This window comes from Diachasmimorpha longicaudata, chromosome 3 (genome assembly GCF_034640455.1).
Source record: "Diachasmimorpha longicaudata isolate KC_UGA_2023 chromosome 3, iyDiaLong2, whole genome shotgun sequence".
Taxonomy (NCBI): Eukaryota; Metazoa; Arthropoda; class Insecta; order Hymenoptera; family Braconidae; genus Diachasmimorpha; species Diachasmimorpha longicaudata.
The window spans coordinates 11,562,778-11,588,113 of NC_087227.1; the positions used below are offsets into that span (position 1 = coordinate 11,562,778).

Here is a 25,336-nt window from a genome sequence, read left to right on the forward strand (position 1 = left end):
GTGAACCCGACGACAGTAGTGACTTGTAACACACAAGTATAAAACCTCTCTTTATCTTTCAATATGAGCGGAATGAGATAAACCGTGAGTTTTAAACTGGTAAAAATTTTACACTTCCGACTTTTTCATCTTGAAATTTTACTCTATGTTCAGTTATAGCTGTATCCAAAAATATATAGCCCCTTTCAATGCTTTTTCATACAGAAATTTTTCCAGAAAAATAGAAAATGAGAGCGATTGTGAAAATTATGAGTAAAAACGATTTCTACCACTCATTCACTTGGCACCTACATTGTTCCGTTTTACAAGAATGGGTGGAAAAATTTTTCATCCTCAGACCATCCAACCCCATGAATCTCACACCACCCACAAGAGTGGGAAGGGGGGAGGGGGAGTAGAGAATCCTACCCGAAAACACTCCTTTTTCATCCAATGAAATACGAGTCGCGGTGAATTCATCTTTGTGTGAAAGTATAACGGGCACTTTTATCTTACTTTCAAGGGGAGAGGGAGGAGGGAGAGACAGTGAAAGAGGTCGAGCAAGATAGGGAGTATCTTCCATGCTAGTCTTCGTCTCTCCTCGAAAGTTGGGGAAGAAAAGTGGAAAATTAGAGACAATTTTCTGAGCACGTCTGAGATGACAGGAGAAGGGGAAGAGGGGGGAGACTGATTATTCGGGATGATCGAGGCGTCCGTAGATACTTTTTTTTACGCCGGGGGGGAATAGGTTGTAAAAATTTATGGGAGTGATAAGGGACAGGGAATGGGAGTCGGATGAGAATGTATGACATTTTTTATGGAGAAAATTTGATGAATATATGGAGTTCAGGTTGAAGTGGTAAGTCACCTCAAGATCGAGTGATACGTAAGAAAAGTAATGATTCAAGTAGTGGAAAATTGACGTCGAGTAGATATAAACGGATCAATTCAATACAAGACATGTATCTCTAAGTCATGAAAATGTTATGTAAATATATCTCCCCTTCACTCCTTGACAATTTGCAAGCCATTCGCATAGATCAACAGTGTAATGACAAAGGAAAATATAACCTGAATAAACAATTACACCGTAAACTACCCCACCACCATTATAATGTCCTCTCCCCACCGATAAATTTCTTATGAATCTTCCCGAACAAGTGTGTTCTCAACTCGATAAAAAATTACCTCTACTATTGAAGAATCTACCATGAAAAAAAAAAGTTCTCCCAGTTGCACGCAGAATCGCGGATGCAAGTCAAATGCTCGCCCCCCTCCCCCATCTCAAAATTTTTTTTTCTCTCCTCTCAACAGCATTACCCAACGATATAGGGGCCCTACACACCTCCTCCCCACATGTTGGCGGCTCACGTAGTTGGCCTCGTTGAACAATATGCCACACGCGCGGAATTCTCAACGGGACGTCCGTATTGACTGCGGAAATTGTGAAGCACCTCGTCTCCCTCCCCTACCCCCGATTTTCATCGTTATCCCCTATCTGCCCCGCTCCCAAAACAATTCATCTGAAAATACATATCTATATCGGCTGCGATACGGGTGAGCCGAGATATATATGTCTATGTAGAACACGTGAAAATCGCGATTTTATTTATCACATGCGGCCACACCTGGACAAGCTGAGGATTAATGGCTTTCCGAGACACGCAGACGCCTTTTCGTGCGGAATATAACCCTTCGAGGATGATTTCTTTTTCTTTTTTTTTTTTTCTTTCACCCGCTGCATATATTTTTTTCCAGCACCTTCTGTGCAGTCGTGCAATCAATATCATGAGTCGAGTGAGTTTGAGGGTCAAAGACCCTTTCGACGCGCCACGTAGATAGCTCTAACCTCTTTGGTTCAAGTAATCCAATGGTTTGGTAAGACAAAGACGAAGGGGTATCCGACCTTTTGCTTAATTAATGTTCATTATCGAAATCAATTACAGAGAACTCTTGGTGGTTAACCCGATAAAGTTTCACGGGGCGGAGGGGAAAATTGAGAGGGACTCGAGGGGGATTGAATAATATTTGGACGGAGGAATGACTGAACACCTTCTTCGGAATTATTGAGTTCATTCATTATAAGTGGATTTTTATCTCTTCAGTTGTTGATTTAGGTAGAGTTTATGGAAAGGGTGAGAAATTGGTAGAGGTGCGGTTTTCGGTGGATAGTTTTGCTAGCGTCATCCAGGATGTACTCATTTGTCTATTTATTTTCCGAAAGAATCTTTCAAACCTTTCTATAAAATACAAAGCTTTGAAAATTGTTTTTCCACAATCATTCAACGAATTCCCAGCAAACGGTTAATAAAAAAACAGGAGAATAATATATGAATTCTATTTTAATCGATATCGAGAGAAAGGATTCGATCATATTCATATTTTAAACAAAAAAATGAGAACTGAAATTCGAAGGATTACAATGCTCCCATGTGGAAACAGAATCAATGTTTAAATCACTGAAAACACCTCTATTTTTCTCATTCAATCCCTTAATCATTCAATGGGAAAATTCCCTGCATCCTGTTTACAACGTTAACATTTCCATCACAACCCATTTCCTGGATTTATTAAAAAATCCTGTGGAAATCCCCATCTCCCCTTGGCATAAGCACCGAGAGCGGGTACTAACGCATTTCTATGGCTTATTAAATTTTTATCATCATCTTCTTTGCTTCCTTGATAATCGCTTCGGAGATAATTTACGGGATTGTGTCCGAGTGCTTAGTAAAGTATAGATAGTAGGGGTTGGGGTCCACTCTCAAATAATTTAGTTATCGACAAGCGAACATTTCAGAGTTCCATTAGTGCTACTTCTCACTCTACCAAAGTACTGAGAGTGAGGATGGAGTGTCGTGGAATAGAAGGGCAAAGGTTCGGGGTGGTCCTTTGGTACAACGATGAAAGAGGCGCGTGGGGAAATCGATTAGAGGGGGTGGAAGACTACAACGTCATCTGGCCTGTATAAAATTGAAGGCAGTGGGTGGGAAGTGGGAGGTGGTGATAAAGAGTAAAGGACGATATATGACACGTTCATTTTTATGATATAAATCTATTATGAACAGCCATTTTACCTCGCCGAACCAACTCAAGACAAGAATGACGAAAATTCAAGGAAATGTGTAGAATTATTATTTACTTCAGCCATATTCAAAGAATAAGAGGGCCTTGTAAACTGTTTTTAATTTTCTTGATGTTGACTTTGAATGTTGCTGATGTGAGGAAGGAGATACCAACGACGTGGAGTTAATGAATTTCCAGTTATACGGAAAATTGAAGAAAATTAAGTTGTGAGGAGTTTCCTAAGATGAGAATTTCAGAAGATGGGAATTTTACTTGTCAGACACTTACACTGAGAATATAAGGGAGCATATATTGACGTTCGGATGAGAAGCGCCAAATTTGGCGATGGATAAAAACGAGGGAAATTGACTTTCTTTCTCGAAGAATATTGATAGTTTTGATGTCGAATCGTCAATGCTCTAATAGGCTCAATAATTCCAAATGCGAGCATTAAAAGGCGTTTTAGAGAACTCTATTTGGTACTTCCGTCTCACTCTTACCTTTGACTCAATTCCTGGTACAAAGTGGATTTTTATTTCGAACCCCTAACTGATTGTGTTGATTACCATATTCATGTTGATACCATGACGTGGTCAATTTTCACACTATTCATCACTTAACTCTAAAATGAATATTCTCCGCGCATCTACACCAAGCCAATATGGACTTGCCGTATCATTTTTTGGTGTGAATTTATAGCGGAAATTCACTCTAAATTCTCAACTGATTGATATGAATGACTACAGCAAAATGAATCTGACTCCAATAATTTTAGCCAACATCTACATGGTAGAAAACAATCGGCGCCACTGTCTCTAATGATAGACTATTTCACTTCAGAAAAATGTCAGAAAAACGGTGGAAATTCATTTCCCTCTGGTTCAACAACCATTAAAAGCCCCGTCAATAATAAAATTCTTTAGTAGGATCTTTGAAAGGGATGCACCAACTCGCCAGTTATAAACCATCACTGTCACTCCCAATCTCATATCCAATATTGTGTTTCTTCCCCCCTCCCCGCCCCTCTCTAAAAAATATGTTAAAACTCATGGGTCAATACTTAACGAAGCTTTAGTGAACCCATTTACCTCCAACAACCACCACTCACCTTTCACCTTATATTTATCGCTCCCTTCGTCGCGCGATTCGCGCGTAAATCTCAGCCCACCTGTCGTCCAGGATTGCCACGGGGATTGTTTGGCAATCCCAGTGGCGGTGAACACAAGCCCTACCCCTCCCCCCCCATCTACCTCCACTGTTCCTATGATGGTATAGGTAAACCTGTCGTGTGGCAGCCACTAAAAGGAAGGTAGACGAGGTTATACGTCGTCACTGACGTTGTATACAGCACATACATACCGTAGCATCAACAATGTGTATGTACCCCACGACTGTGCCGAATAAATTTCAATAATTCCGCCGAAAAGCAACGCTCGCGCGACGACACCCCTCAGGTATGATATCATCCCTCTTCTACACTTGACTATTTTCTCTCTTTCTCTCTCGTACGTTAACGTTCGCGCGCGACCGCAATGAATTTAAAGTGCCCATTGCACATTTACGTAACCGGTGCCATGGTGACTGCGAGTAATACAATTACCCCGTACCCACGAGTAATTCAATTTCTCGACTCTCTCTCGTTGGTGCCCCCCCTCCCCCCTGCTCCCGATCCTCCCTCTTTTTTTCTATACCATCCGTCGTCGTGTCTTACTCCATATTTTTTTTGGGTTAAAAAAGAGTATATTCTGGGTATTTAACTCTTCATCCCCCCGGGGGAGAGTTAAAAAAAATTGGCTCTCATGGGGGTTTTATATTTTTGTAAGGCTGGAGTACAAGAGGAGAAAGGAATAAAGGACAGTGAGAGGAATACACCAGGTGTATCAAAGGTGCCGACGACGATTTTTTGTCAACGGGGCTTTGTGTCAAAGACTTGTCTTTCATTCACAGATTTTGTCTTTAAATCCATTATCTCGACACTTGAAAATCTGGTGAGTAGGGCTAAAGGCATATGCCCTTGAAGCAAAACAGTCTACAATTATTTTAAAGTCCAGCACAGGTACTCCATCGGGCCCTAAGGATCTCGTATGATGAATTAATGCATAGACTATTGGTCCTTGGTACCTCGATGATGATTGGAACATTCTAGCAGAATAAATAATCCCAATTTTTCCAGCTAATTGTTCAATATTCATCATAGTCATTCAATTAACTTTCCCAATAACCCAATGATTGCATTAATTTACCCGGGTAAAATTCCAGCACTCAGAAATGCAATTTGATAAAAATAATCCAATTTTCTACATGAACAATTGGAATACAACAATACGAATCCTTCATTTCCCTTCTATTCACGATGTATATTCAACAATGTAAGCTTACATACTATTGAATTAAAAACCGGCCATAGTGGGTACATGAGTTCTGTCACTGACAGATAAATGATTGGAAACATCAAACATAGAAAGTCACCTCAATTTTCGCATTTAACAACCCGACATTCTTAACGATCATGGAGTTAATTCTCTCATCAACTCAGTAATCAAATCAATGTCCCCCGAGAAATTTCAAAACAAAGAAGCAACAATTAGATAAACTAATTCAATTTTCTACAGGAAAAGCTTCAACTTTTTCGCTGACAAAATTCCGCTATAACTTTATGAATTCTTCATCCCACCGTCATTCATGATCTAGTTCGACAATACAGGTGCGAATAATTACCTCGTGAAATATGCTCAGAGAGAAACGGCACTGGCACACAAAGGGAATATCATAAACGGATATAAACGGCTCGTCCAATGTACGATGTGAAGGAGAAAGATGGAAAATATAGAAGTGAGAGAAATGCTGGAGCTTAATACTCGGGGGCGTTGGTACCCTATCCCTACGTGTAATCTCCATATTCAACGTCTAATTGTGAGAAACCATAGCGTCTTGTCAGAGAACATTCCCTATCTACCCTCATACCACCTTATTCCCAGTGGTTTGTAGATGGTGGTGATGACGGTATTCTCCCTTTGATGAGCGTTCACGATTAATTGTTTTCCCGGAGAGTGAGAGAGAGAGAGAGAGAGAGAGAGAGAGAGAGATAAAAAAGTTAAGGATCGAGTGAAATTTCCCATTCCCTAATTTTTTTTTCTCTTTATAATCCTTTTTTCAGCACTTTGGATTACTTGTTCTCAGTGAACCCCAGAGTCCTGAAATACATAGTCTATGTATAGGCTGACCCCATCCTATCGGTTCAACACCGAACGGAGATGAGACACCTGACGCTACTATTCTCCAAAGCGTTTCAACCCCGCTGGGCATGACCGATTATCCCACGTGTCACGTCACACGGTGAAATGATTCGTCTTCGTCTTACAACACCTTTGGATACGGTGGATACGTACAGAAATGGGGATTGATTCGGTGGGATTGTCCGGATGATGGTACGAAACAAAAGAAATTGATTGAATTGAGAGAAATGAGGAGAAAACAATTGAACAATTTTCTTCGTGAGGATAAAGCTGGATATTATTGTCAGAGGGGTTCTGACATTGGGGTATCTGAGGATTGAGAGTCGATATCATGGAGTGAATTTAATTATCAGTAATCCATCATCCGGACTCGTGTTTCCTAATTGATTCAACGGCCGCACGAAAGTGTTTCACGTTGGCTCGTATTGAAATGAATTTTAAATGGTGTTTTATGCAATGAGCTTTCAGACGCCATTGTAGCGCTAATTAATAATGTCAAAAATCTAAATTTCATGCATGACAAACCTTTACGTTGAAAGCACAAATGTAAAACCAATCAGCGTCTCTTTCTCTCTCTCTCTCTCTCTGCACGCGTCCAAATAACTCCCCATCACACTCACACTGAATTTACCGAAAAATGTACTGTATCTCTGTTGTTGACATACCTGCAACGAAAAAACAAAAACAATTAATTAAACACATATCTCCTCATTTCCACCAAAAATTTCATCACAACATACCACATTGTACAAAATAATTGAAAACACCCCATTCCAAGTGCCTATGAAAAATAATGTTGAACAAGCCCTCCCCCCCTCCCTCCCCATTGCAATGGCAAACTGAAAACGAGTGGTCCTCTGCATCAAGAAGAGCACAGAGACTCTAACAAAAAAAAAACTTGACTCATTAAAATTGTTATCACAAATGGGCGGAGAGTGATATTAAAATAAATGATCGCCGTTGGGTGTACGACGACTAGCGAATCAGGCGCGAAAACGTTGTTGGCACGGCTGTTGATTTCGCTTCTAGTCCGATAACCACTGAATTTTCATCGGCACGAAATCGGCCAAAGGGTTTCTGTATGTACATATGGAAGGACATTGAGTGAACGAGACACCCCAGGGAAGAGGAGTGGGCAAGAGGTGGAGAGGATTGAACCCCTGCCACACCGTTTTGGCGACATCCGATTAAACGGGGTGCACTGGGCGTTTCCGTTATTACGAGCAAATTGCAACCCCCTCCCTGACAAAACAGCTGACTCGCGTGTATATACACAGGACAGGATACCGGATGCTATGGGTCATATTGTGTGTGTGGGTGTATGTATACATATATGTATACATATGTGTCTATGTGGGTGTGCTTGAAGGCATAGCTATAGAAACTATCAGGCATAGCTGTGCACCAGTGGTCGACTACAAGAGCAGGTGGATGAAACCTGAGGGGGTTTGCAGGGAGAGCGAGAGAGGAGAAATGGTTATGGGAGAAGTACGTGTCCCAGGAGCAATGCTGGAGTTTCCTTTTCGAATAAACGGTTGCGATAACGGCACTAAGGACCCCCTCCTGCTTTTTCAAGCTGAGGGATAAAAATTATGGGAATATAGAAACAACTGAGAGTGCTGTATGAAATTTGCATCGCTGGGAGGGTTCATGTGAATGGGGGGAGATAGGGGAGTAATGGATTGGGATTTTTAGACAAATGGAAATATTTGAGAGTTCTCGAGAAGATCGCTGATAGTGGTTTGATGGGTGCAAAATATTATTTTAAGGTCAAGTCAAATTCAAGTCTAAGGAGTAGAATTGACCCATCAAATGCTATACCTCGGTGACATAAGTCCAATTTTTTTTATCAGGACATTTTTAATTTACAATTTCAATAACTCAAAGGAAGTACATTAATCCAGATAATGAGACCTTTCATATGAAAAAATCCCTCAAAACAGACCATTTTCTAGAATCAACATCACCACTCTGATTAATTTCCTGAGGAAAAAAGAAGATTCATGTTTCCCGTAAATTCAGGCAAATTAAATCCCGCGAAAGGGATCTCTTCAGGATTACAACACCCCGTCCACTCATACCCATCGCTCTTTCAATAGCAGCAGTGTCCCTCTCCCCCCCTCTTCCTGAAGCATGAAAATTCTTTTGTCCACGAATTAGCTCATTATCCACTCTCGATTAATTACCGATTGCGCGCATTGCTATGACAGAATGAAAGAGATTTTCGATTGCCAAAGCGGCCGGGGATGGGATACGGGTGGGGATTGGTATTACCCCAGATAATAGGTAGATTGGAATGAACCCATTGCACATATACATCTATCCGATGGACCAGTGCAACGAGGGGGGTAGAAGGGGTTATAGAACATAAAAGGCATTAAACCGTATATTAACCTGTGTCGAAGCATTCGATATGCTCTCGCATGATGAATGCCAACATTTAACGAATATCCATCAATTTTTTCCCCCCTCCCTCCTGCTCCAATGAGCATTGAAATATTTTCAGCACAAATTCCCGCAATACATCTCCTCCATTTTTATACGCTCCCACGCCTCATACACTCAAATCAGTTACTGCAACTGTGTTTCATTGAGTCATATGTTTCATCGATTCTCCTAAAAATTCTCATTTGAACATCGATGGTCCACTGATTCTGTACATTAATCTCACTATTTAAACATATATAAATAAAAATAACATCTCAATGAATAGGGGATGGCTAACCACTCGGGGAAGGCAACCCCTCACGTTTGTACCATAAGAGATATAAAGATGAGAAATGTAGCACTTAATTCAAAGGGCGACCAACGGCAAAGGATTTACGAGACTGCCAAATCGATCTTCCGCTTCTCCACGACCAACGACAACATTTCTCTCAGCGATTTTCTCTCCGATCTCCCTCTCTCTTATGTTTTTTCATTCCCGAATGTCTCTCCTCGTCCCTTCCCCCGTGCAAACGGCTTTTCAAAAGCGCTCAAGCAACCCCACCTCCGCCTGTTTCTCTCCACCAGCATCACCACCGCTCCCTCCACTATTTCTCCCTTTTCCTTGTGTGTTGCGCGTCGTAGGAGCTTTAGCCCCGACTCCTCGTTATTGCAGGGCAGCAAGGCGTAATTTCCCCCCCCCCCTATCTCACTCTCTCTCTTTCTAACCCCCCCGGAACGCTCACCAGCCGCCAAAGGATATTTCCGCTAAGAGATGCGCAGAACATTTCCTCCTTTGACCCAGAGGAAAACGTCCGTCGTATTCCCCGTCGTAGTCGTCCCACGAGTTTAACAGGCAGAGGCCATGTAGCAGGTATTCGTCTCACTCTGTTCCTATACTCAAACCTACATTTTGCCCTTTCATCGTCAAAAGCCCCCTCTCACTCACCGCCACTGCACTTATAACATTTGAATGTGCACACCCTTCTGAATTTCCGTACCGGCGACAAGCCGGAAACAACGACAAGCATTGCGGCATCACACACCCCATATAACGCATATTTACAGTTGTGTAGAGATTCAGATGAGAAAGGGGAATGTTCCGTATGACACGTCAATATTCACCTTTATTCACCTTTACTATTCAAACTAATCAGTGACCAGAAATTTTTAGGAGACTGTAACATTGTTACATTTTTCAAAATTCAATGCAAATAATTCAGTTATAAATTTATAACATTTTGGAGGTTTTTTAAAACTGTTTTTAATAATACTGGACGTGATATTGGTTGACCTTTGAGGTCTTACGATACGATTCCGCCCCTTCACTACACAGCTCTTTCTCATTCACCACCCTAGCCCTTACAATACCTGGAAGTTCCATACCCTCTGAATTTCCGCACCGGGAACAAGCCGGAAACAGCGCCAAGGATTGCGGCGTCACACACGTCGTATAAGGCATATTTACAATTCTGTCGGCTTCAGGATGAGGAGCGGTAGAGACGCTATTTTTGCCGATTTTTCACTTCAAAATTCTACCCATAATATTACATTTCCTGTTTATAAATTTTCACGAGCAATCCAACAGATATTTTGTCGTTGAATCGTTTGCGGGAATGATTGCACGTTTAGCGGGCATTGCATTTTGAAATGTCAACAGTAATACCGCAGAAATTTATATTTTTTGTACTGCCCCGGAACCAATCGCCAATAGCACAGCCAATAACCTAGTTGCACGGTGTGATGGCTGACGCTGTTTTCGTTCTTTTTTTTTGTTGGCAGATAGAACTTCTGGGCTTTTATTTTATTAAATACTACTGGAAATTTAACCACAGGGTGCCTCGTCAATTCGTATATTTCCGGGGGAAAATGGCTAGCTTCTACGGAATTATGGACAACAGTGTAAATAATAATCATCGATTCTCAGGGGATAAAATTGGTCGGAACTGATGAATTCATTTGCAGTGGATTCATCAAGGACAGGGACAATTCTGAAAAATTTGGTGAAATTATTTTGAACAATGTTACGGGAAAACAATGAATAATTAATATATTCGCCGACAACTTTGTTGGAGTTTTGATGAATCGTTCATTGGGGAAAATATATGTGAGGGATAATGTGAGTGCAGTATGACAAATAGGTAGTAAATGTATAATAGCGGAAGTACACGAAATTCTGGCGGATGAATCAGGCGGAAGGAGCTTTTCCATTATAATCTTCACGATAAAAGGTACCGTCTACATTTGACATGTTTATCAGAAATTTTTCGGACTCGAAAAAAATATTTGAAGAAAATCAAAATTGTTGTAAATTTCCTACATGAATTAAGATGTATCATGTACGAAAATTGAAGGATCGAAATTGAATTTGGATGAGGTGAAGTTGAAAATTTTCATTCATAATTCGAGTGGACGTACGAATAAGCGAACAATGTGATTCCTAATTTATTCTCAGATGAAGTACCGTACTTAAAATAATGAATAAACTTCAACCATCTTCGGAGGGACTAAAAGCACAGAGAGACAAGGTGATACATATGACACATAAACAGTAGGAAGCCCCAGGAGTCGAATATTCCAAAGTTAATGAATTCATGTGGTACTACGATTCATCAAAAACTTGGACAACACAGGAGAATCTCCTTCAGGGCTTTCGCCATTCAATACAATGTTACATCGAAATACAACCACCGAATAATTAATATAATTTCCATCAACTTCGTTAAAATTTTGATGAATCATGCATCAGGGAAAACAAACCGGAGCGAAAATGTGACTACAATATGACAAATATATTGTACCGGTAATGAATATACGGGTAGCGGATATATACAATACTTTGTGGGGGGGTAAATTCTGTTGGACAAGCTTTATCATCACATCTCTCTCCCTCTCTCTAGTTTTGTCTATCCTTTTTCCCTTCAATAACCACTGGGTAGAATATGTACATATACAAAACAGTTGGTCGGTGTTATATCTCCCCCTGTCCTCACAATCCCTTGTCGTCCTTCGAAAAACCCACTCCTACCACTTTCCGTTTTCCCAGGGTTTTCAGTATATGTAATGTCAAACTCGTTTACGAACACGCCACAATTTCCGCTAGATCCGGCTGCAAAATTCTATGCATTCGCAAGTGCATTGCGGGAGGTAGTAAGAGGAGGTGGGAGGAGAGAGGAAACAAGAGGGTGGTGGTACTGAAATACAGAGAAATGTACATTGCTATATAGAATGTACTGGGAAAATATCCAGGTGTCACGACAGTATACGATCCATATTTTCTGTTGAAAAAAAAAAAAAAAAGCGTATATCGTTCAAGTACCATCGTGCCAATCGGTCCATAGCTAGTCTAACCCAGGCCACGTAGGGTGGAAAGAGTGGATATACAACTGATGGAATGACCAGTGGAACATACCACAGCATTCTGATGGCTGTTTCAATTCCAACGATCGGAAAAAGATGGATTTGTTTATTTTATTTGGGTGAAAATATTGAATTGAGAAAGGGGAGAGGACCAAGTAAATGTGGATGGTGAATTTATTTTTAGAATTGTGGAGGAAATTGAAGTTTTTTTTACAAGTTGAGATGAAAGGTCTTGAGAATTGATAGATATAGTCGGTGAACTACAATCAATTCCGTGATGTTATAGAAGCAATGGAAATATTTTCACGGACACTTTTTTGTCAAGTTCATTTTCCCTTCCTAAAAGATTTTGAAAATACAGTGTATACTTTGTCATACACTGATGGGCTCCACAGAGAGATCAATTTTCATTTCCTTAATTTCAGACCATATTGAGTGGTACAATTATTGACTACAATAAATTTCTACTACCCCTTTCCCTCCCCCATCAAAGAATAACACCCCCTACAGGGTAGGGAAAGCCTTCTATCAACTTCTAACCCCCCACCTCGCGAATCTGGACTCCTCCACCATTCATCCCATTATTATGACTTCTGGAAATGAATGAGACACCGCTGATATATATCTCAATCGACTTTCCACCAGACTCGTTGAGCCATGCAGAGGTAATTGTTTCGCGAGTTTCTCTCTGAAGCACGTTGTTGTTATCATAGTGGGTCTCAGGGCCTCTTATAGTTATCGGTGATGGTTCAGGAGATGGAAGTGCTGTTACCAAGGATATAGAGTACTCCGAGGGGTTTGAGATACGAGTGAGTGAGAAAGGGGAGAAAGTAGAGATGGGTGGGGAGAAAGAGGATGATCGTCAAACTTAGGAAAGGGTAGTTATGCTTCTAGCGTTGCCTGGCGTTTCTGGGCACCCGGATAATCGTGGCAAAATCCGGAAGTGCCTGACAGAGACGACGCTGAGAAATTGCACCACGACGAGCCGGCAGAGACGCTCTGAGACGCTCCAGTTGTAATGACGCGTCCGGTCTTAGTCCTTCCCTCCCTACCAACTCTGTCTTTCCCTTACTCCTATCTAGTTCAACGTAGTACAGAAACTACCTCATACCTTTATTCGTCTTTCTCAGCCCCCTCCCTCCCTCCCTCCCTCCCTCCCTACCACTAACCATTGCACCCTGCCCAGTTTCCTCTCCTTCATCTGGCAAACCAAGACCTCTCACTCCCTATCTCACGTACCTCATACCCTCGGGGATAGATTGAAATGGACGTCAGAATACCGTCGTACGTTCCACTGGTCATTCCAGTGGCTCCCACCAGTATATATATCACTGAGTCTTTGGTTATGAAGGGATTGGCAGGCCCTGGCACAAGGACAATACCACCAACTCGTCTCTAGTTTGTGGAAAAGTGGTGAAAAAAATTCCGAATGGACATCTCCAGTTTGATCGAGTTTACCTTTTTTGAATTCTATTCCCTGAAATATTCACTTAGATTGCACGGTGGATGGTGAGAGGGGAGGAGGTGGGTGACAACTTCCTGGAGACTTAATGGAGGGGATCCGTCTGGATATTTTATTTAGCCACTTCACTACGACGTAATTACTTCCAGACGTTGACGTAGACGGAGATTAAATAGGTGGATTTTTTTTTCAAGAGGACGGGTTGGGTTCATTGGAGTGGATGAGTTCTGGGGGATTTGTTGTTTGATGGTTTAAAGGAGTAATTTTTTTACATTGTTACGTCTGAATTAACTCCTTTCAAAATGAAGTTCTCTTTCAGGGAACTATTTCAAGAAATTTGTGTTAATTTTTAACACACCGGAAGCGCTATTCATATTCATATATTTTTATTCGATGGATTCAGTATTTTTTGTTTCATTGTATCGTCATTGAAAAACTAAACTTTTCCCCCGCATAGTTGAGTAAAACCACCAAGAAAGTAATGATATTAAAAGGTGAAATGTCGGAGTGAAATTATTCACTCAAATGTCGGGCAATTTTTTCTTTTAATTTAATTGACGATAAAATAGTTTGAAACTTCCTAGAGTTCAAAGTGACCGAGGGTGGAGAAAATTGCGATACTATTGAGGCAGCGTGGACTTTGAAGCTGATTAAAGAAATGTTTATAGGTATGTTTGGGTATATTAACTGGGTAACTCGCAGTCGATTGCCCCCGGTGAATTCATGGCTTTTCTTTTTGCACTTGTTACCTACAACGAAGAGAATAGAGCCTCGCCTGCGAGCTAATTGGCGAACCGCAGGGAGGTGAAGTGCCTCTCGAGAAAAACACAGGTTTATAATTAACCGTAATAAGAGAGGATATCGTGAATTATGGTGGAGGCGATGACCCGCGATGATTCTCTATAATGTTTTTTCAAATTAAATAGTGGTGTACTTTGGAAGAAATAATTATTACAACATTCTATAAGATACTTTCTCGCTCAAGTTATTAAAAAATTTCAAGTATTAAATTTTTAACAGTCTGTGTCAAAATTATAAATGCAACCTTTTATCTTCTTCGACCCAAAAGTGTCAAGCAGGTAAAAGGCTGCCCATTAAGTGCTATAAAAAATTAATTGACCGCATTATCTCTTCTTTTAACAATCATTCTCAACGCAAGCCAATCTATCAAAGTCCAACTGACTCTTAAATAATTTGCCAATGGGGTTTCCAGTTGATTCAATAAACCTATTCCCATTACCGCAAAGTGCAGGAAACACTGGAGTAAAAACTTGCAATCGCGAATAATTGATTTTAATCCCAGCAATTCTCAATCCTCATTTCAAATGATTCCAGAATTCCTGACTTTGATTTTTCAAATGTACAACGTACTGGAGTGATTTAAAAAACAGGTAAATAGGGAAGAATATAAATCGAGGTGAAAGAGAAATAAGTTTTCATCGTCGATAAATAAAGCTCGAATGCATTTTACATTAGATTGCAGGCACACAGCATATACCAATCATGCTCTCTCTACTTCTCTTCCTCTTCTCTATTGGAAAACTTGGATATGCGGTGCTTAAATACGGGGTCAAATGGGAATCTAGCCAGCGTGAATCCCGTAAAGAATTCATGAACGATGTTTAACCCAAGTTTTGCCGATGAAATTATCGAATGTAGGACTTCGAGATCCGATGGTTTACACTACTCCCTGGCTTCGTAGCATATTCGATATTTACCCAATGAAAAATTCAACAGTTTCACATTCACTTTTCGTGGCTGCAAGCCTTCATCCGATGACTCTCCTCTTATAGAGAAGAACAAGGATCAATGATTAAAATTAAATATTTGACTTTTGCCAATGAACGAACTTTTTAACATGCCAATTGGATTGATGAAAATTTATTTAAATAATTTATATGAATTTTTTCTCGTTATTTTTTAATATATGCCTGAGTGAGCTCACATTACCGACCCCTCAACATTGCCCGATAGCCATTACAGAAATATTTAAATCAATTATGCAGAGGTAGTGGTCGAAACAAAGTTATTTAAAAAATCACGTTAACTCCGCTCACCTCCTAATTGGTTATAAATATTCTGCCCATTGATTTCTTCATGAGCTCCTCTGGAGTGAATATTTAATGACGTCATATGGAATCGTATCGTTTTTCAAATGATAATCATAGGTTAAAAATGGAGGAATAACTATGTAATATATACAGAGTTCTCCCTCCACTGAATTATATATTTTCTTCATCATTCCAGATCCATTAATTTTTTACCCCTCTGACGTTGCTATTTTTTGGAGACTTTCCGAATTTTTTCAGTTTCATTATGGTAACAGAAACACCGATGATACCGAAATCTTTTTATCTCTCATAAACAACAAATTAGGAAAAATAATAATGAATCTGGGCAAAATCTAATGTACATAACGCAGAATATTTTTCATCAAGTGGAATGAAATTTTTCAAAAAAATTTCATTTTGATAGCCACGTAATCTCGAAGAACTGTTGATTCTTTGGTGATCTACTTCAACAATTCCTTCATAAAAAATGTATGAAATATTTCTCTCAAGGATCTTCCCAAGGATTTCATGCCGAAATAGGGAGCTCAAACTTCGAGAGACATCAATGCCACCCCTCTAGGAATTAATATTTATGATCCCCCATTCCCTCAGCTCGACCGGAAAATCCCCAACTTGTCACGCATCCCTCTTCCTCAAGCCTATTCACGAAAAAATAAAAGGCACCCCCACCTCCCGAACGTTTCATTCCTTCAAACGTCCATCTCGATTTCTAGGCCGATTGTTCAATGTCCGGGGGTAAGGGAATCATCGAACCAAGACGACAGGTCTGAAGGGTGGATGGAGTAGCCACCCACAGATCTATAGAGTTATACGCAGTGATATATATAGAGGCATGAGCCGACACGGTGAAGCCAAAGGCGTGGTCGAGCATCGCGGATGGAACATAATCGGATATCGATTATCGATAGGTAGAGTCGGCTGGCCGTCGTCTTCTTTAAATTACATCGACTCTACGTCCCCTCGCTAAGTAGATATATCCCAGCGTCGCAAATTGATTGTTTTGTGGCGCCACCGGTCTCTCATTCCACCCCATCCCTTCATCGCTCACTTATAGGTGGCAAGCGGGATGATGAAAAAACAGGAATGGGAGAGAGTATAAACAACAAGGAAAGGGAGGAAAAAAAATGAAAATTATGAAAAATGTTGAGATATTCCAAAAAAATTTGTCTCCGGAGAGAAGCAAGGTACCACTAAATTACTTCAATCTGCACCGAGGGAAATATTTAGTAAAAATTACCCCTCTTTTATAATTCCGGGGTGGAAGGTAAGTAAAAAATTCTGATGCGCCATTTTCTTTGGGACAAATGCCACAATCAACCGCAATCATTAACCCTGAACAAAATTATCACAGCAATTTGCGTATTGTTGTCTCATAATTCTCTCGGGTCGTCGATCGCAACATAAAATAAATCTATTTTCAACATTACTCAGGAAGTTTATCTGATGAAAATGCAATAAATAGTCGTCTCGGGATAATAGTAGTGCTTCAGTTTCATAATCCCCGTCAATAATAAAGTAGATTAATTCAAGGAACTCTCAACAAAATGTTGAATTGCCATCAAAACTTCATGTTTCTCCCCGAATGCCATAAATCCAAATAAAAGCCAACTCTCGTCATCTATCCCGGTACATCTTGTTCTTCTTCTTGAACGTAAAATTCACCCTGCCTCTATGTTGCCCCTTGGGTGCTGATCGACTACTCGAAAGTTTAATGGCCCGTGAGTTCGACGTAAATGCATCGAGAGTTTTACACGTAACACGTTGATGTCGTTATAGCTCAGAGCTATACGACCACCTTGTCGTTCTTGTTCATAAATCCTTCGGGTCTTGGCTTTTGAGGAAAACAAAGAGACGGCCCTTAAAATATTTAACGATACTACGTTGCTTAGTTCTCATCTGCCTCACTCTCTCCCTCTTATCCTCCCGCGTACCTCTCACCACCCCCGGTCCCTTATCATGCCGTTTCTCCTCTTTCACAATTTACCTTCTACCGTTCACCGCTTATACCCTCGTTGCTGTGCCAGTTTATGAAACATTGTATTCGATTAATATTGCAGTTGAATTTTCCCAAAGGGAATTCAGCTGGTAGGCGACAACCACTCGTAGAGATACACGTGGTGATGGTAAAAATTTTTTTAAGGGTGAAAAATTGTGGAAAAAATATGCACGAATGGTATAACTATGATTAAAGCAATATTTTCCCGGTTTTTGGGGGAAAAAAACTCGAAAATAAATTTAGAGGCAAAAATATTGGTGGGCTACGGGAGCGAAAGAGGGAGAGGAAGTGTAAATAGACTGGTGAGGAGTAATTTTTGCTCACGAAGTCAGGAGAATTTGGATTTTTGACAGTTGGGTAATGGGAATGCGGAATATTTCGGAATGTTGCGAATGTAATTAGAGAATTAGCTCGTGAGAGCCGTGGGGAGAATTACCTAGAGACTCTTTCGTGGACAGTTTTTTTTCCGAGGGGAATGGGCGCTTGATGTCTCATTTTATAGAGGTAATTTAATAATTTTGAGGAAGAGGGTAATTTCGGGATGACACAATATTCTTGCGAAAGCTTTTTCTTCGAGTTCATATTCTGCTGAAACTTTCACGAAAGTCCGAATATTCTGTTTACATAAAACTCTAATTTCATGAAATTTTTTTCTCAACTTTAAGAATAACTCCATTATATAAATCATCATAAAATAAGTAAAGTAATTGTATGTATTCATGTATTCTTTTCGTGGAATTTCGAACAGCGACTCGATTACTGATTCCCGTCAGTAATGCCAGCTAGACATTTCGCACCTACTGAAGAACTCTGGATTTTCCCACCTCCCCAGCCCAAGATTCGATAATCGATCGAGAAGTCTAACTTCACAAGGGTTGAGTATAAAAAGTCGGAGTTTGTCTGTACACATCGCTCTCTTTCTCTTCTCCCAAAGCCTGAAGGCCAGCGAATCCGATCGCATTTCGGAATCTCGGAAGCTATAAATTCCGAATTCACCGGAATCCCTTTGTCAATCGTTCAATTTCGAGATGGGCTTGAGATTTCTCTACCTTCACCACTACATCTCCTCTATTTTTTCTTATTAATGTTTTTTTCTACTTCAGGTTCTCTCTGAGATTTCTCCGGGTACTTTTGTTTCAAGGAGAAACGACGACGTTTGTGGAGGAATTCGTGAACATTACAGGGAGAATTGCTTTCCAATTTCAAAGAGGATAGCTTGAGAAATTTCAGTTCTCCAGTCGATAAAGTTATGACCGCTTTTTGAATTATACCTTCTGGCAATTATGCTCAATAAATTGATGAAACTGAATGAAAACTGATTTTTTTAATGATAAAACGTGTCTAAATATAATTTTGAAGAGAAAATTTATTTGCCAATTTGAAGGAAATGATGGCTCTTTGTTACCCCTCAACAGCTATGCCTGTGCGCACCACTTACACCCTTTTGGCCCTACAACTTGTTTAATGAAACTTCTCCCATCAAACTAAAACTCCTCATTCATTAAACCCAAAAATCCCAACAATTTTTCATCACTCCACAACCCACCCCTCGTAATAATTCGCAAACAGGCGAGAATATATTAACCATAGCCCCAACAAAATGAAACTCACCCTAAATAAAAATTAGATCCTGCATCAAGCGTTGAAACTTCTCCCCCTTAAAATAATATTCTAGTTTTGCACAGTGTCGTCGTTTACGTGTGACGGAAATGAGTTTTCCAACTATGCGGCATCCACCAATTTTCCAGGTCCAACAAATTGGTGCGTGCGTCACACAGAGCAAAACCCCACAATATATTCAGCATATGAAATTCCCAGGATCGAGAAAGAAACTTGTATTTCCGTTGATATATTTCCCTTAATTTTTCATTCCCGCCCCTCTTCACATTTATAACCGCACTTCAAAGTGTACACTTTGGTGATAAATAATTTCTCGAGATCATTTTTTTATTCAACAGTGTTTTAGTAACGAACGAACGAGCAAACGTCAAAACAACTTTTTATCGGAAAATAAATCGCTGACCAATATAACAGTTTAAAATACGGGCTTTATCTGTAAATGTATGGGTCGCCGGGATTTTAACGCATACTGTTGCACAGGGATTAAAGTAGTATATACGCAGTATATATATGTAACTTCAATTTTGAAGATTAAAAGGAAAAATAAATTCGAAGCGAAAGTTCATACGAATAGTTAATAGAAGCATTCCAGGATTCCTGGATTTGTTCTCAATCGGTAACTCAGGATGAAATCTAACTTTGCGCCTACGTCAGAACGGAATAAAGTTATTACTCAATTAGAACGAGAAAATAAAATAAGAAATGTTGACTGGCAAAAATTTGTCTGTCTTTCTTCTACCAAATCCCCGTAAAATCCCAGAAATCGTTTCCACACAAAGAAACCATTAAAAATAAAAGAAGTGGAGGATAGAGATTGCTATAATAAAACTCAACGTCCGTTGTAATTAAAAAGTATAACGATCACATTATGCCACTAAACTAAACGACACATTAAGAAAGTTATCCTTCTCCTTCCATTCGCCCATCTACCCCGTCCAACCCCTTTCCCTCGTCCTACACCGATCGTTCTCAACTTTTCTCACTGCCTTTCAGTTGTAAGAGTTTATGATTAATTCTTTACCTTTTCAATGCTTCTATTTTCGTTTCGTCTGCGCAAAGTGTTACTAAACGAAGTTTTCCTTGGACTTCCGGTGAAAAAAGTACCGACATGGCGCGCGTTAGTTATTATTTCAACGCAGCTTGCAAGCACTTTACTTGAGTTTTTTCTTCATTCGTTTCTTCTGATATTACGTCAGTCTTTCAAACCTCATTGCACACTGAAGAAATTTTTTTATTTATTAAATATTCTTCGATTTTTCTATTTGATAATTTTTCATTAGATAATTTTTACACCTCTTTGTCTCCCATAATTGGTTTTTCAACAGGGGGTAAAGTATACCACTCCCAATGTGAAAGAATTTTACCGAGAATATTATCTCACGATCTGTTTTTCTCCAACGGTTGCGTAAATATTTGAGGAAGAATGTTTTTTTCACATTTTAAAATGTTTCTCCGATATATTGGGAGTACCACGAGGTTTAAATGGAGTTTCAAGTAGTCGAGGAGTGGAAATTCATGGGGCTCGAGCGATATTTTATTAAACTCACGAACCCTTTTTCCGTGTAAATAATTACATCGCGGGTTAAAATACATTCTGCCGAGTGTATTTATCGATCTGTCTATTCCATCTCTATACAGATCTAAAAAATTCTAGTTTCAAAGTTAGTGGAAACAGACGTCCATTAGGCAGAATTTTTAGCCCATTTTAAAATTTCAATATGATATTTGCACGGATTTGAAAGCTCATCTGCCTAAAAAAATACAATTTTCCGTTCATTTTCGCCAGTTTGTTTCTCGAAAAAAAAAAACACTTAAATGTTTCCGTTCAATCTAAATTTAATGAAAGCGAATTCTACCTGCGTCTTTAATGAATAAATGAATACATAACGATCGTAAATAATATACATAAACTGCTAGAGAGTTCATGTTCGTGCGGCGTGCGCTCCCTTCGCCAGTTAAAAAAAAAAATGTATTCCGCCACTCCCTAATTAGCGAAAAAAGATACATCAACATCACCTCACCAACCCTCCGAAAATGTATCCCGAGAACAAGGTAAACCTCGTAAATCACCCCAATACCCTTCAAGATTAATATCCGTCTGTTTTTTTGTTCTCTGTGCGCACTCAAGCCGAGTCGTCTCCGTGCTTCGGATTCATCCCCACAACACCAATACACTTTATGCAGCCGCTGAGAAATATCCCCTTCAATCGTAAACGTTTACACTCAGAAGCTCTCGAGGGCTCGAGACCTTTTATCACAACTGAAAATGCCTCGACGAAAAATCCCTTACGTATTGACACTGCAGACAACTCCTCCCTCCCAAGGGTTCAAAGTAGTGTGAATAAACTCCAGTTGAGTCGTTGAGGGTAACGGAAAATAATAAATTTAAGATGACCAAAAAAAAAAAAATGATCCTTGATTATTAACCCGTAAATTGCGAAATTTCAGTTATTTATTCAACGTAAGAATAAAAATTCCAAATCAACTCAAGTCGAACAACTATGAAACTTTTTAAGCCATTAAATAGCTGCGATTAATCGACACAATTCACGAAACTTATTTCTCTGATACCCCATTGTGAATAGAAGCCCCCGGTGGCATAAAAAAATCACCGCATCACATCTATACAAATTTATTTCTCCTTTTGGTTTTTCTCCAATTCTTTTGTCTCGCATTCGTCTTTTTTTACTTTCCCACCCCTTTTCTCCTCTCCATTGTCAGTCGTGATTGCCATGCCCGGAGTTCATTTGCATTCATCGCTAAGGCCGCATACTCTCCTATACATTGTAGAGAACGAAGAGAGTATGAGGGGGATGGTAGTGAGATTGAGGGGATAGAGGGTGGAGTCAGCACGGTGCATGCTGCCACGAAGCTTCGATTTATCGGTTCAAGTTCGTCGAGGAAATTACCTTAAAAGTATGGTAACTAAATTGAATGTACTACCCCCTCCCCATCCCCCATCATCTCGTCTCACCCGCCCACCACTATACTATGTCAGTTAACTCTCTTAATTCACTGGAAGGTCTCGTCTCAATTTCTAAAGAAATATTATAATAGCAGATGAGATACATTATGAATTTTAGAGAAGAATTTTAATGCGAGGAAATTGAAAAGAAAAGGGTGCTGGTTATTCGAGGGCTCTTGAGGTAGGGAGCTGGACTCATTTTCCTCTATTACCGTTTTTTCAATTACAGTGATGAAATTGTTTTTTTTTTCTCAATTATATTTCTTCCAAGATATTCAATTATTTTGTAATAACAAAGCTCATTTGCTAAATAGGGATATTCCACGCAATATCTTAGTGCAATAATATCCTAAAATTGTACATCTGGAGGTGCAAGTGTTTGGTATTAAAGCGATTATTGTTAATCCAATGTTAAAGCCCACCAGATGAATTTAGACTCTCAAATCAAAGATACTGCTAATGGAAAAACCTTTAAAGTCATTTTAGAAAGTTGTTTTAGTCGCGCAGAAGTCGGTCGATTCTATTATAACGAGGAAATGATATTTTATCTAACAAAATCATCATCTCTCAATGACACTGTATTACGGAAGCGAGCGGGGTGTTATGCAATACGTAGCGTGTGGCAGCCATCAGTCGACGAGTTATGAAAGGTAAGAGACAAGGCCATTGTACAAGGACAACTGCCGTTAGACAGTTTGTTTTGAACGTTAGATAGGGAAGTGCCAATGTGTTTTTTCATTTTTTTCTTCTCCGCTGTGACTTTTAGCGAAAAAAAAAGTCTTGGCGCAAGATTAATCATACCAAGAGGAGCATTACTCGATAGTCACATGATTACGACAGTTTTTCTTAGTTTTTTTGCTCTCTAGTTTCCAATAAATAAGTCAAGCGACTCCGATTGCATCCCCAAACTAGACAAAACAATTCTTAATCCCCTCCTCCTCCCCCACCCCCTAAAATTCCAATTAAACGTATCCACTATCAAAGAGCATCCCAACTCTCTTCACCAACTCCCTGAAAACCCTCTAAACCCGAAAGAAAAACTCCAATCGCCCAGTTTGTTTCCTTCTCCACTCTCGAATCACCACCAGGAAGATTCAATTTTCCAAACCCAAGACACACGCTATCCGATTAGTCCCAGCAACCCCATACAGTTACCTACCGAATCGAAATTGAAACGATCTTTCGACAGGTACAAAAATCGACAAAAACAACCCCTTAAATGAGAAGAAAAAACAAATTCAAGAAGAAGAAAAAAAAAGGGGGGGAGAAAATAAAAGAAAAATCTTGAACTTTAAAACTGTTTCGATCCGAGGTTTCCAATCCCTTCTCACCGATGCCACGTACCTCTACACCCTCCTCTACCGCTCCCCCTTCCGGGCCACCTTTTTTCGACTCCCCCAAAAGACTTTGCGAGGTGCACTTTAACGAGAACTTAACTCCCACAAAATCGTCGACTCGATTCGAAGAGATGAGCGTAGAGAAGCCCGAGCAAAGCAGAAGCGTGGATCGTATCAGGAACCCACCTTTCTCCCTATGCCGAAACTTTCGATCCCTTTGCCACCCCCATCCCCCCTCAGCCCCCTACCTCATCGTACTTTCTTCGTCTATTCTCTTTTAACGTTGCATCTCCCTCCTCTTTCCTCACTAGAGACTCGAAACTTTGCCGTTCTGAGTTCTTTTGAGAGATAGGTTTGGCCCTGAGAAGGAAGGGGGGAAAAAAATGAAAGAAAAAGGAGGGCTTGAATCGGTGGATAGGGAGAGGGGAAAAGGAAAAGTGAAGGAGAAACCAGTGAAAAAGGTGGTACGAATGGAATTTTTTCACAGGCAACTCGACGAACTGGAATATGGTATGAAAAGCCGTTTTTATTTCTTTATATCAGTCATTCTTCTATCGATACCCACCATTTCTTCTCATTTCGATGATGAGGAAGAGGCGAAAGATAATTTGGTATTGAAGGAGAGAGAACAGCAGGGAATACCTGGAATTATTTGGGATTGTTAGAGATGAGAAGGACCCCATTTGCCCGATCATCTAGTCACTTCACCAATGAAATAAAAAATAACAACAGTCACAATTAGAAATTCATCAACACTGAAAGAACTCACCGAAAGCCTGCGATTTTATCCCCACCAATCACACCTTCTCATCCCCAAAAACTGTCTACGCAACAATTAAACCACCACCTGAACAAGCTTCATCATGTTTCCAATAGGTTCATCACTCAATACTGAAAAATATTCGCAAAATGGAATTTCTCCAAAAACCACTGGTAAAATCGACAGCGCGAATAAAACTTTTATGAAAGTGCAAACAGGAAAGAGTTTTCCATGAACCGAGGGTTGAAAGCTAGGAAAAAAAAAAAAACTAAAAAGAGTTAACAGTTTCTCTTTCGAGATTAATGTTTACGCAGAGGTGAGTTTACATTTTCATTGGCACGAAAGAAATACAGAGTCAAGTTGGTAAAAAAAAGAAAAAAAAAAATAACAGCACATTGTATGGAAAAAAAATATCTAACGAAGATAAATGAAAGAATGATGCTGGGATAGAAATGAAAGAAAAAACAAAGTGGAAAAAGGTAGAAATCGAAGCGCAAAGTGATAGTCAGTGTCTCACGGTGTAGAGTGGCGCACTGCCACAAGGGGTTGGTTATTGGATCGGGTTGTAGTGGTGCCACGTGGTGTCGGCAGAGTGACTTGCGTGGGTGAGATTTCGAGTCAGTGGTGGTGGTCAACCCGGCTTTACGTTTCACGTGGAGTAAAAGAGAGGGAAGGACAAGAGACAGAGGATAAACGAGAAAATCATAGGAAACTGGGCGAGAAAGAGCGAGAGGATGTATGTACGCGTGGAGGGAGAGCACAACGATCCTTGAGGTGGAACTGTGCTCAGAGTACTGCTATGAGTTCAACGGTGAACCGTGTATTCTAGAGTAACAGAGTGGGGGGTTTTTTTCCCCACACTCGGCGATTGAGTCAACGGGTGCCGCTGCAAGCGCTTACGACGGTGTGCGGGATTTCATAGGACTCGGACGCTACCCCGAGGAGATCACCTCCCTTCGAAGAGCATTCGATGCACCGTCCTCCCCTGGGTCATGAGAATCTTCATGAAGAAAGGGGGACTGGAGTAAATAACCGGGGAGAAAAGTAATTTGGTTCAATTGT

The 25,336-nt window shown here is 40.1% G+C and overlaps 1 protein-coding gene across 1 annotated transcript in view; it reads right to left on the reverse strand.

Annotated features, from left to right (window-relative positions):
* Positions 1-4,751: 4,751 nt before the first annotated feature.
* LOC135160457 (uncharacterized) overlaps positions 4,752-25,336 on the reverse strand; it is a 47,431-nt gene continuing 26,846 nt past the window's right edge. The window contains exon 4 of the transcript XR_010298570.1: positions 4,752-6,943. The gene's annotated coding sequence lies outside the window, so the exon portion shown is untranslated. The remainder of the gene's footprint in view (positions 6,944-25,336) is intronic.